The 13,749-nt window shown below is 56.7% G+C and overlaps 1 protein-coding gene across 3 annotated transcripts in view; it reads right to left on the reverse strand.

Annotated features, from left to right (window-relative positions):
- Positions 1-13,749, reverse strand: part of AREL1 (apoptosis resistant E3 ubiquitin protein ligase 1) — a 48,787-nt gene that overhangs the window by 34,031 nt on the left and 1,007 nt on the right. The window lies entirely within an intron of this gene.

Here is a 13,749-nt window from a genome sequence, read left to right on the forward strand (position 1 = left end):
ATCTGCCAAGTACTGATTTCTATGAACATTTCTATGAATTTCTATGATTTCTGTGATTTCTATTATTTCTATGAATCCCCCTCTGGACTGCAAACTCACTGTGGGCAGGGAACGTGCTTGCTTACCGTGGCACCCGCTCAGGACGGCGCTCTGCACACAGTGCGTGCTCGATAAATACGCCTGACCGACCGCCTCTTTCCACAGTTGCCCCCGGGCCGTGTTGGCCCCGGTGGCTCCGGCTTCGCTTCGCGTCACGCCCCGATCCCTCCGGCGCTCGAATCCTTCTCGTTGCTCTACTCGGAAGCCCGTCCAGCGTCTCCCCAGCTCTCGCTGCCACCTTCAACCGCTTCCTCCTCCCGGGCCGGGGGCTGGGAGTCGAGCGGACCTGGGTTCTAATCCCAGCTCCGCCTCATGCCCGCTGGGTGACCCTGGACGGGTCGCTTCGCTTCTCTGGGCCTCAGTTACCTCATCTGGGAAAGGGGGCCGAAGAGCGTGAGCCCCACGTGGGACGGGGCCCGTGTCCAACCTCGTTAACTTGTATCTACCCTAGCGCTTGGCTCATAGTACGCGTTTAACAAGTACCCTTATTATTATTACCGCCAATTATTACGGCATTTTGGATCGCTCTTCCCCAGACGCTCGTGCTCTCACTTTCTGAGTTACGTTACGCGTTGCAATTTCCTGGCTTGGTGGACCGGTCTATCTTCGGCTCCCACAGAATTACTTCCCCGGATTCCCTACTGGACCCGTCGCTTGCTGATTTTGCCTCCTCGGCGAGGAGAATCAGCGTGTTCTTCCCGCTTCCTCGCATCATTAAAGGAGATGTTAAACGGATCCTGACCCGGAATGGACACCCGCTGAACCATCCTCCGGACCGCAGTTGGTGACAGTCCTTGCCACCCGTCTATCGCAGTTTTTAACGCCCGTCGCAGTCTCCACCCTCAGCCGACGTAAATTAAACCACCACGTCGCACGTTTCATCCAGGCTACGTAAAAAACATTATATATGTACATTTAGCACTGCATTTTATCTCTTCACTGGCCGTCTCTTTCTACCATTATCTCTATTTAATTTGCAATTTGCTGTATTACCAGACGCTGCTTCAGATCCGGTCTGCTTTTGGCATTTGGCAAGTTTAATGTTTTGACTTTTTGTCTTCAGTCATTACAAACTGCCCTTTCCCCTTAACCAGGATCTTTTTTTTTTTAACTCTCTTGGTTCTTCTCTTCAAAACTTACGTGAGCCATCTGCTCTGCTGATGTCAGCTCTCAAATAAAAAACACACTCGGGTTTTGCTCATTAAGTCGGTGGTTATTCATTGCTGGCCACTCCGATTTTGAAGCTGGGCCTTCTCAAGATCATCCTCTCGAGCAGAGTGACCTAGTGGAGAGGGCAGAGTCCTGGGAGTCGGAGGACCTGAGTTCCAATCCCGGCTCCGCCGCTTGCCCTCTGGGCGACCTTGGGCAAGTCACTTCACTTCTCTGCGCCTCAGTCGCCTCATCTGTAAAATGAGGATTTAATCCTCCTCCCTCTGACTCAGACTGGGAGCCCCAGTTGGGACAGTAACTGTGCCCAACCTGATTATCTTGTATCTACCTCGGTGCTTAGTACAGTGACTAGCACATAATAAGCACTTAAATAACTATATATACATATTTATATATATCTATATATAGTGAAGAACTAATAACCTAGGAGGGAGGTAGTGAAAGAATTACATTAGGAGAAGCAGCGTGGCTCAGTGGAGAGAATACGGGCCATGGAGTCAGGAGAACCTGGGTTCAAATCCTGGCTCTGCCACTTGATCATAATTATGGTATTTGTCAAGCCCTTACTATGTGCCAGGCACTGTTCTAAGCGCTTGTCTGCTGGGTGACCTCGGGCAAGCCACTTCACTTCTTGGGCCTCAGTTGCTTCCTCTGTAAAATGGGGAAGAAGACCGTGAGCCGCATGTGGGACAGGGACGGTGTCGCCGTCCCAGTGCCTGGCACATAGGAAGCGCTTAAATGCCACGGTTATTATTCGCTCCGCTTTATAAACAAAGGGATGCAGGTTTCTGGAGGTTAAAAGACTTCGTAAGATCAGCCATATGGGCGGAGTAACAGACCAGATGGGTTAGAGAAGGGACCATCTCCAGCCGTTCTGATTCGTTCATTCAATGGCATTTATTGAGCTCCTACTATGTGCAAAGCCCTGTACTAAACGCTTGGGCGCGCACGACAGAATGAGTGCTCTAACCCAACCCAGGTCTGGGTCTCAACACCTCCGAGGGGATTTGCAACCGGGAGAATTCTTACAGCCGGGAAAAGGAGAGGTGGATTCGGGCTTTGGAGTCAGAGGTCATGGGTTCGAATGCCAGCTCTGCCACTTGTCAGCTGTGTGACTGTGGGCAAGTCGCTTCACTTCTCGGTGCCTCAGTTCCCTCATCTGTAAAATGGGGATTAAGACCGTGAGCCCCACGTGGGATGACCTGATTCCCCTGTCTACCCCAGCGCTTAGAACAGTGCTCTGCACACTGTAAGCGCTTAACAAATACCAACGTTATTATATAGACTCGGTTGCCCCTCTGCTGCAGAGATAGCCACCCCAGGGGCTAGTGAGGGCACAGGGACTCACATCTGGGCCCGGAGAATCGGGGGGGGGGGAGGCAGTAATCGGATACCGCTCGGTCCGGAATTCCACGGCACGAACGTTCGGGAAACGGTAAAATGGAAACTGGCTTCTCTCCATCCCCGTCGGCCAGAAACCATCCATCCGGGCGCCGTCCGACTCCATCTCGCCCTCCCTTCCCGAGCCCGGCGTTCCCCCCGCCCACGGTCCGAAGCCCGTGACCGGCAAAATTACAACGGGCCCCTCTGTTCCCTTCCCGAGGACGTTTCCGGCGGGGCCGCTCATCTCCCATTACGACGGGGAAGTTCCTGAACGAATTCCCCGGGTCTGGGGAGCCGTCTCTCTCCACAAGCCCAAGAGGCGAGTCGATTAGCGGTGCCCGGAGAGGCAGGCGAGGGGCCAGGGCTCCGGGCGGTGGGATGGAGGTGGAGACGCCTCCTCCCATCCCTCCCCGGCCCGCCGCTTCAGATCGGCCGACTCCGCTGTCACCCGCTCCGGAAAACCTCCTCTCCTTGTTTTTCCCCGGCCCGGGGGGGGGGGGTCTTCGATGTTCCGGAGAGAAGGGGGGGCGGTCTCAGCTCAGCCCCTTGGGGGTCCCACCTGCCGGGGTCGGAGGCCAACCTTCTTGCCGTGCCCCGAACGCGTCTCTTTCGCCGCCGACCCCCGGCCCACGTCCTGCCTCTGGCCTGGAACGTCCTCCCTCCTCACATCCGCCAGTGACTCAGTGGAGAGGGCCGGGCTTGGGAGTCAGGGGGTGTGGGTTCTAAACCCGGCTCCGCCACCCGTCTGCTGGGTGATTCTTGGCCAGGTCACTTCTCTGGGCCTCAGTTACCCCACCTGGAAAAGGGGGATGGAGACTGTGAGCCCCACGAGGGACGACCCCATCACCTGGTACCTACCCCAGCGCTTAGAACAATGTCTGGCACGTAATAAGCGCTTTAACGACTACTATTCTTATTATTAGGCAACGCCTCTCCCCCCACTTCAAAGTCTTATCGAAGGCCCACCTCCTCCGAGAGGCCTTCCCTGACTGAGCCTTTCTTTCTTCTTCTCTCACTCCTTTCTGCATCACCCTTTAATCATCCCCCCGTCCCAGCCCCACACCACTTACGTCCCAATCTGTCATTTATTGATTTCTATTCATGTCTGTCCCCCTTCTAGACCGTAGGCGCGTTGCGGGAGGGGAACGTGTCTGTTTTTGTTCTACTGTCCTCCCCCAAGGGCTTAGCACACTGCTCTGCACACGGTAAGCGGTCGATAGAGACGATTAGCTCAAATGAATTTATGAAAACCCCTCCAGGTCAGGGAGTCCTAAGGAGGCGAGAAGACCAAATCCGGAAGCAGTAGGGAGCTGGGGGTCCGACCGACGGGACCGAGGCCCATTTCGCCCATCGAAAATCCGGAGTCGCCTTTCGTTCTGTCCCCCCCCGGACTGTAAGCTCGCTGTGGGTCGGGAACGTGTCTACCGAGAAGCAGCAGCGTGGCCTAGTGGCTGGAGCCTGGGAGTCGGAAGGCCCTGGGTTCTAATCCCGGCTCTGCCACTTATCTGCGGGGTGACCTTGGCCACGTCACTGCTCTGGGCCTCGGTTCCCTCATCCGGAAAATGGGGATGAAGACCGTGAGCCCCGTGTGGGATGGGGATTTTGTCCAACCCGATCAGCTGCTTGGAAAAGTGCCTGGCACGTCGTAAGTGCTTAAGATACCATAATAATAATAGTAATTATTATTATTATTACCAACTCTTGGCATATAATACTCTCAATCAGTGATATTTACTGAGACCTTACGGTGTCCAGAGCCTATACTAGGCCCTTGGACAATATAACAGAGTCGGTAGATACGTTCCCGACGAACTTACGGTCTACCGACTCTGTTGGAGTGTACTCTCGCCAAGTGCTGAGCGCAGCGCTCGTCACACGCTAAATGCTCAATAATAATAATGATGATGGCATCTGTTAAGCGCTTACTCTGTGCAAAGCACTGTTCTACGTGCTGGGGAGGATACAGGGCGATCAGGTTCACCGCTGATTGATTGACTGGGCTCGCACAGACTTACCCGGGCCTCTCGCAGCAGGGAGTGTGTCTGTCATACTGCCCTCTCCCAGGCGCACGGCACAGTGGTCTGCACATAGTAAGCGCTCAATAACTACACCGGAATGAACGAATGCCCGATCTGCGGTAAAAATACTGATTACTCCCCGCATCAGGCTCGGTTGGGATGATGGACTGGATCACTGGTGTTGGATATCTGGCTTTCTGAATGCCCCGCTGGACCTTTTCCTTCGTCGCCCCGCTGACGCCGCCATCCGACGGGGATTAGGCGGGGCCTTCACTGGGCCCAGGGAGATGGACGGTGACAGCCTCTCGCGGCCTAATGCCAGCTCCGTCCCGGGGTCAGCCGCGTTCAGGGAACCAGGTGTGCCCGAGCGATTTCCCGCCGCCCCTTCAGGGACCGACATCCGATGTTGGCCCCGGTTTCGGTGGGGAAGAATCCAAAGCGTTGCCCAGACGGGATTATTTAGCCATTTGGCCACTGGCCCTCCCCTCCTGGGCCGCCCGGAGGTTTCTCAGACCGCAGATCCGTGGCAAACAAAAGCACTAATTAGCAACTGCAATCTCATCACCCAACGGATGGGAAAACTAAAAAAAAAACACGCAAAATCTGCACCCGGGCAGCCCGACCTCACAGGGTCCAAATCCACCTAGGTTTTCTGAGAAGCAGCGTGGCCCAGTGGGTAGAGCCCGGGCCTGGGAGTCAGAAGGACCCGGGTTCTCATCCCGGCTCTGCCGCTTGTCTGCTGTGTGTCCCTGGGCAAGTCACTTCACTGTGCCTCAGTTCCCTCATCTGGAAAATGGGGATTGAGACCGCGGGTACTCTGTGGGACAGGGACTGTGTCCAACCTGCTCGTATCTTAGAACAGTGCCCGGCACGTAATAAGCGCTTAACAAATATCACAATCATTATTATTATGAGGAGACACGCCGAGACTCGGAGGAACCAGAGGGCAGCGAGAGCTCTGGGAGTGAAGCAAGAAAAACTCCCCTTCCCTCACGGCCGCGGCTCTAGCCTGAGATGGACGAGCGATGCCAATATCTGCCCGAGACGCCGCGTCCGACTATCGTCGCCTACGCGCGGGGCGCCGAGAGCGACCGCCTCGGCTCACCTGCGGAGAGCGGGAGCCAAGTCGGTCGCAACCGGAGCCCACCACAGGCCCCAGATGCCCCCCGCCCCCCGCGAAAAGGGACAGAAAGAGGCTTTCCAGGGGGAAGTCGGACCACAGGGCCCGTGGAGGACGTTACCCCTTTCGGCGCTTCCTCCTTTTCTGACCCACCGTGAACCTGCCACGGGGAGATCTCCCGACATCTCGCAGAGAGGACCTTTCTGCCCCTGCCCCGGATTCAAGCGAGTCAACGAGACCGCTGTCCCTCTTCCGGCGGAGCCGACGGAAGAGAGCGGTCGGAAACCTGAACCCGCGTGAGCCGGGGCCCCGGCGACGCGGCGTAAGACGATCCGCTAGAACGCAGACTGCGTCGACGGGGATCCCTTTGAAAGCCAAAAAAAAAATCGGTTGCGGGGCTCGGGGCCCGCGCTCGCCAGACGAACGGAGGTAAGGACACCGCGGTCTGAGCAGAAGGAATTTCTCTTCCGCTCCTCCCTGCCCGGCCAACCCCGGGAGAGCGAAGGCGAAGGCGGGATGGAGATTCGTCCGACGCCGGCCCCGTTTCACCGTCCTGGGAGGCAGAACTTGGCGGCGGGTCTTAGGCTCACATTTGAGCCCAAAAGACAGATGAAGAAACCGAGGCACCGACAAGTCACTCGCCCGAGGTCACAGAGCCGACGGGACGCGAAGCCGGGGACAGAACCCGGGTCCAAAAAGTCCAGAGAATCTTGAGGGAGCAATTGCAGGAATAAACCCTGTGCAAAACCATTCCTTCCAAAGGGAGACTTCAAAGGCAATTAAGACCACAGTCGCGGCCCTGCCGTTTCCACCAGATCAGCAGATACTTTAAATTGATCTTCTAGAACTCTCGGCGATGGCAACAGGTGAACCGGGGCGCAGTCCGTTTTCGACAACACGTTTTAGAAGAGGGAAATAATCCATCGATGGTATTTATGGGGTACATACTGCGTTCAGAGCACTCTACGAAGCGCTTGGGAGAGTCTACGCTATAACAGAGTTGGAAGAGGTGTTCCCTGCCCACCCTGAGCTTACAGTCTAGAGGATGCCCCTACCTCGCATTAAAAAATACAAATTATGATGAATAATAATACTGCTAATGATGACGATGATGGTACTTGTGAGGTGCTTCCTTTGTGCTGGGGGAGAAACAAGATAATCGGGGTGGACGCAGTCCCCGTCCCACAGAGGGCTCGCACGCTCAATCCCCATTTTCCAGATGAGGGAACTGAGGGAACAGAGAAGTTGCCCCAGGTCAGCCGGCAGCCACGTGGCGGAGCCGGGATTAGAACCCAGGTCCTTCCGACTCCCAGGCCCGGGCTCTACCCACTGGGCCACGCCGCTTCTATTCTGCTCCTGGCCCAGTTCAGTCTGTTTTCCCGACGGGGGCGAAGTCTGGCTGGGCCCAACGCCAGGGGAAACGTCTATCCCGGGGAGCAGAATTAAAAGGACTCGACGCACTTTTGTCTTCTGGACGATTATTTTCCCCTTCATCCTGCTAAGAGTGAGCCCTGCTGCTCGAGCACATCTTCAGACGGACGCGTTCCGTTTCTGGCACTCTTGGACTCGAACGATACCTCGACCGAAAGGTCCTCAAAGGATCCCCCGGGGGGATCGGTTGGTGGCGTTTATTGAGCGCTCACTCTGTGCAGAGCACTGAACGCAGCACTCGGGGGGGGGGGGGACGCAACGACGGAGCTGGGAAATACGTTCCCCGCTCGCACGGAGTGTGGGAAGCAGCGTGGCCTAGCGGGGAGAGCCCCGGGCCTGGGAGTCGGAGGATCTGGGTTCTAATCCCGGCTCTGACAACTGCTTGCTGCGGGACCTCGGGCAGGCCGCTTCGCTTCTCTGTGCCTCAGTTTCCTCAACCGTCAAATGGGGATTCAATGCCTGCTCCCCCTCCTGTTTAGACTGCGAACCCCACGTGGGAAGGGGATTGTGGCCAACCTAATTAACACTTCCTGGCGTTTAGAACGGTGCTTGAAACGCAACAGAGACCAAAATCATCATTATTATCGAGGAGAGGCGGTGGGGATAGAGCACGGGCCTGGGAGTCAGAAGGCTACGGGTCGAATCCAGACTCTTCCGCTTGTCTGCTGCGTGACCCTGGGCGAGTCACTTCCCTTCTCTGTGCCTCAGTTCCCTCACGGATTAGACCGTAAGCCCGTCAAACGGCAGGGACCGTCTCTATCTGTTGCCGACTTGTTCATTCCAAGCGCTTAGTACGGTGCTCTGCACATAGTAAGCGCTCAGTAAATACTACTGAATCTCCAAAATGGAGATGATAATAATAACAGCGTTGGTATTTAAGTGCTTACTACGTGCCGCGCACTGTTCTAAGCGCTGGGGTACACAAGGTCATCAGGTTGCCCCACCTGAGGCTCGCAGTCTTCATCCCCGTTTTACAGATGACAGAACTGAGGCACAGAGAAGTGAAGTGACTTGCCCACAGTCACACAGCTGACAAGTGGCAGAGCCGGGATTCGAACCCACGAAAACCGAAACATAAAAACCGAGCCCCATGCGGGACAGGGACCGTATCCAACCCGCTTAGCTTGTATCCCCGGTTGGAATTGGCCCCACCCCCAGTCCCACGGCACTTAGGTACATATCTTTAAGTTACATATTATATCTCATTTATCCCTATTAATGGCTGCCTCCCTCTCTAGACTCTGAGCTCATTACGGGCGCGGAAGAGGTCTGCCAATTCTGTGGTACTGTCCTCTCCCAAGTGCTTGGCACAGCGCTCTGCACACCGTAGGCGCTCCATAAATATGACAGAGATTGACTGAGGGCTCCGTCTAGAGTAAGGGCTCAATAAATCCCGACTCTGCCATCGGGCAGCTGTGTGACTGTGGGCAAGTCACTTCACTGGGCCTCAGTTCCCCCGTCTGTAAAACGGGGATGAAGACTGTGAGCCTCATGCGGGACAACCTCATGACCCTGTATCTCCCCCAGCGCTTAGAACGGTGCCCTGCACGTAGTAAGCGCTTAACCAATACCAACATTATTATTAATATTATTATTAAATACGACGGAGCGCTTGATCTATCCCGGCGTTTACTACAGCGCCTGGCACACAGCCACGGCCTGACAAATACCATTAAAAAAGAAACAAAAAGGAGAGAGCTTGAAATTTACACGCTCTACTCCTGGGCATCCCCTCTCGGGATGGCACCCGGGGATATCTTCCGGGCCTCTGCCAGTCTCGGCTACGGGAGGGAGGGTCGAGCGGAGGCCCGTCCGTGCCGTTCCCAGCTCGGGCCGTGGCCGGCGAGCGGCAGGCCAGCGGCTACGGGAGAGAGTCGAGGGCGGAGAGCCTAGATGACCACGCAGGAGGAGGCGACGGTCGACCGCTTCCGCATTTTGACCGCGAAAACTCTCCGGATCCGCTCCCGGAGCGACGGCGGGTGGAGGCCGTGCGCCCCGGGAGAGACGCTTCCGTGCAATCGCTATGGGTCGGAGACCACTCGACGGCACCAGACAAGACGAGACTCCCGTGCCACTAAAAGACATTCGGTTCTCCCCAGCTGCGAAACCGGGACGGCGGTCTGAAAGCACGGATTTTTTCCGTGCGGGTTGGGAACTGCCTGCTAGAGGACCGGCCAGGCGCCTGCTCTGATTCACCAGCCTGTCACGAATCCTAAGGAGAAACTCCCCGGGATGAGCCACGACTAAATGGTCCTCCGTGACGAGCTGAACATCTCTCCTGGATTCCAAACAATGGGATAGAAACTGCGCCTTTTTGAAACGATGGAGGAGGGAGCTTTAAAATTCGGGGCACTTGACGGATAAATGAGAAGAAAAAGGCCGGGCCTGGGTCTCAGAGCACCTGGGTTTTAATCCCGGCTCCGCCGCTCGCCGGCCGGGTGACCTTAGACAGGTCATTTTTCTTCTCCGGGCCTCGGTTACCTCGTCCGGAAAACGGGGATTAAGACCGTGAGCCCCACGCGGGACCGGGCCTGGGCCATTCATTCGATGGCATTTATTGAGCGCTTACTGTGTGCACGGCGTTAAATCAGGCGCTTGTCCGAGCTGATGAGCCGGTCTTTAGCCCAGAGCTTAGTCCAGGGCCTGGCCCCTAGTACGTGCTGAAAAATACCAAAATCGACACGGGCTCCTTTTTGTCATCAGCATCTAATATCATCAGGCGGTTTTACATCTAAAGACCTACACGGCTACGGCTAAAAACCTGATTTTTCATTAAAAGTTGTTTGTTTTTTCTACTGGGGGGGGGGGGGGGAATAGTAGCTGTCAACTCTATTAACCAGAGCAAAATATTCTGCAGAAATCACGGCCATCCCTGCGCTTCCAGTGAGGCTAAACGAGACGCTTCGATCACAAAGGGGCGTTCAATATTTAACTGTGAATTTTGTTTCTGCTGTTCCCACTGAAGGGGAGGGGCAGGGTAGAGCCTGGGAGGCCTGGATTTTTACTCCGGCTCCGCCACCCGTCTGCTACGTGACCTCGGGCGAGTCGTTTTGCTTCTCTGGGCCTCGGTCCCCTCGTCTGCAAAATGGGGATTCGACACCCGCTGCCGCGTCCCCCGAGGGCCTTAAGGAAACCAGTCCACAAAAGCAGCCGGGGGGGGGCTCATTTTCGGTACCGCTGACCGGCCGCCGCGAGGCAGGACGGAAGCCGACGGCCACAGACCTGAGCGCCTCGCCAAGCTTTCTGAATTTCAACCACAGAGCTCTCGACACTCCGGTCGGAAGAACGGCAGAGAAAAGGCTCCGACAAAGACCGTCGAAAAAGCGCTTCTCCGACGCGGACGCCCCGGCGGTCACGGGCCGAATCCGCCACCGAGCCAGGGACGGAAAACCCGGGAACGTGTCACTGATTTCTCCTCATCACGATTTACCTACATTTTCAAGAGGAGGCAGCCCCGCAAAATACGCTGATCGCCCCCGTCTCATCTCCTGAGCGCTTCCTGGGCGCGGAGCGCCGTGCTGACCGCCTGGGAGAGTACGACGTAAGAGATTAGCTTTGTCGATTAACTCCCTCGATAACCACGGTGGTATTCGTTAAGCCCTCACTGCGTGCCGGGCGGTGGGGACGACGGAAACCGTTCAGAGGCAGTTTGGAGACCGGCGATTCAGCTCCCGTTCTACAGATGAGGAAACTGAGGCCCCGGAGAGTAGAATCCAGGTCTCCTGACGCCCAGACCTGGGATCTAAGCGTGAAGAGCCCGCGCGCGGCCCGGTGGAAAGGGCCCGGGACCGGGAGTCTCAAGACCCCGGGCAGGTCGCTTCGCTTCTCGGTGCCTCAGTTCCCTCATCTGCGAAATGGGGAGTCGATCAGCCGTTCTTCCTCCCCTCCCCGGCCTTGGACCGGCGTGGCTCAGCGGAAAGAGCCCGGGCTGGGGAGTCGCAGGACGTGGGTTCCAATCCCGGCTCCGCCGCTTGTCCGCTCTGTGACCCTGGGCAAGCCGCCTCCCTTCTCTGTGCCTCCGTTTCCTCATCTCTAAAATGGGGATGAAGACCGTGAGCCCCGCGTGGGCCCACCTGATGACCTTGGATCTACCCCGGCGCTTAGAACAGTGCTTGGCCCACAGTCAGCGCTTCAATGCCATTATTATTATTATTATTATTATTATTATTATCTGCTTTTCCTGTCTCTACCCCAGCACTTAATAAGGACCTCAGCTATGATAAGCCTGGGACGCTTCTGTTTTACAGCTGCGACGACGGGGAGGTTGTTTTTCTCGCTGCGATACGACAACCTACTCGGGTGGAGATTTCCGTCCACGCCAGCGTGAGCCCCACGTGGGACGGGGACCGCGTCCCACCCCACCAGCTCGCACCCACCCCGGCGCTCAGTACGGCGCCTGGCACATAGTAAGCGCTTCCATCTGCATTTCCCCCACCCCCGTCTACGATTCGGGGCGACTTTACGGCCACGTCATAATCCGTAGCCTCGCCAACGGCTCTCCCCTGATCCTCCATATGGTTTCCGACCGTCGATCGCACCCGCGTCGGCGCTCGGTGCTCGGCACGGAGTAAGCGCTTCAGAAATACGGCAGTTCTTATTCTCCTCCTAGCTGCCGGTCCGCCTCGCGCTTCTCCACCCGTTTCTGATCCGAAAACAGTCTACGGAGAGCAGCTTCCCCAGCGCGGCTTCTGCCTCGTTCCCTCCCGGGAACACGGGCCATTATGATGATAACGTTGGTATTCGTTAAGCGCTTACTACGTGCAGAGCGCCGTTCTAAGCGCCGGGGGAGATACAGGGTCATCGGGCCGCCCCACGTGAGGCTCACAGACCTCATCCCCATTTTACAGACGAGGGAACCGAGGCGCGGAGAAGCCAAGTGACTTTGCCCACAGTCACATCATCCCCTCTCTCGCGTCCCGGCGCCGGAGGGTCTCTCCCAGGGCTGAACCTGGGGCTCTGGACCGTATCCCCCTACTCTGTATTCTCCTGAGCGTTCGGTACAGCGCTCCGCCCCCGAAAAGCGTTCAATAAACCCTCAGCCCTTTGCTCTCCGTCCAAACTACGCCGCCAAACTGCTACCCGTCCTATCCCGCCCGCGCTGACCTCCCGACCTCCTCCTCCTCCTCCAATCCCACAGACCATCCCTGCCCTTTCAAAGCCTTCCCGAAAGCCCACCTCCTCCAGGAGGCCTTCCCAGACTGAGCCCCGCTTCTCCTCACCTCCCGCCCCTTCCTTCGTCGCCCCGACCTGCTCCTCCCCGCCTCCCAGGACCACGGCGCTCCTGTCCCCCCCGTCCTTTCATTTCTTCGCCTCGACGTCCGTCTCCCTCCTCCTCTAGACCGCGACCTCGCCGCCGTTTATTGCCGAACTGTCCTCCCCCCGGCGCTTAGCACAGCGTTCGGCACACCGTAAGCGCTCACTAAATACAACCGGAGGACTGAAATACTATCGCTTCGGGACCGATTGCGTTATATCGGAGCCTCCCAAGCCCCTGCTTCACTGAACTGCACATAGTAGACGCTCAATATTCCTTCATTCATTAGTGCTGACTCGGTGCAGAGCACTGTACTAAGCGCTTGGAAGGGGCAATTCAGCAACAGATAGAGACAGTCCCTGCCCACTGACGGCTTACGGTCTAATCGGGGGAGACAGGCAAAAACCGTAGCGATAAATCTGATCGATCGCCAATTTAATGAACCGCACTCTCCCGAGAGAATCAACTGTACCCTCCCCTTCGACGAATACGATCGACGGATTACCAACTGTCCGGGGCGCTTAGCCCAGTGCTCTGCGCACGGTAAGCAATCATTAAATACGACCGACGGCCAGCTCCGTCACAGGGCATTCTCCCAAGCGCTCAGCCCAGCGCTCTGCGCACAGTAAGAGCTCAACAGAGGCGACCGATCACCAAGTCTCTTCCAAACGCACACAGTGCTCAGCGCAGAGTAAGCGCTCCATACACCTCACTGGGGACCAATTCGGCGATGGTGTCTCCTCCCAAGCGCCCAGTACAGTGCTCGGCATACAGTAAGCGCTCCATACACCTCAATGGGGACCAATTCGGCGACGGTGACGCCTCCCAGGCGCCCAGCACAGTGGTCGGCACACAGTAAGCGCTCCATACACCTCACTGGAGACCAATTCGGCGATGGTGACGCCTCCCAAGAGCTTAGCACAGTGCTTAGCATAGAGTAAGCGCTCCGTACTCCTCAATGGAGACCAATTCGGCGATGGTGACGCCTCCCAAGCTCCTCGCACAGTGCTCGGCACACAGTAAGCGCTCCATACACCTCAGAGGAGCCCGATTCACTAGTCGTGTCCCTTCCCAAGCACCTAGCACGGTGCTCAGCACAGAGTAAGTGCTCCATACTCCTCAACGGGGACCAATTCGGTGATAGTGTCCCCTAAGAAGCGCCTAGCACAGTGCTCAGCACAGAGTAAGCGCTCCATACCCCTCAATGGGGACCAATTCGGCGATGGTGACGCCTCCCAAGCGCCCAGCACAGTGCTCAGCACACAGTAAGCGCT

The sequence above is a fragment of the Ornithorhynchus anatinus genome, chromosome 1, assembly GCF_004115215.2.
Source record: "Ornithorhynchus anatinus isolate Pmale09 chromosome 1, mOrnAna1.pri.v4, whole genome shotgun sequence".
Classification (NCBI taxonomy): domain Eukaryota; kingdom Metazoa; phylum Chordata; class Mammalia; order Monotremata; family Ornithorhynchidae; genus Ornithorhynchus; species Ornithorhynchus anatinus.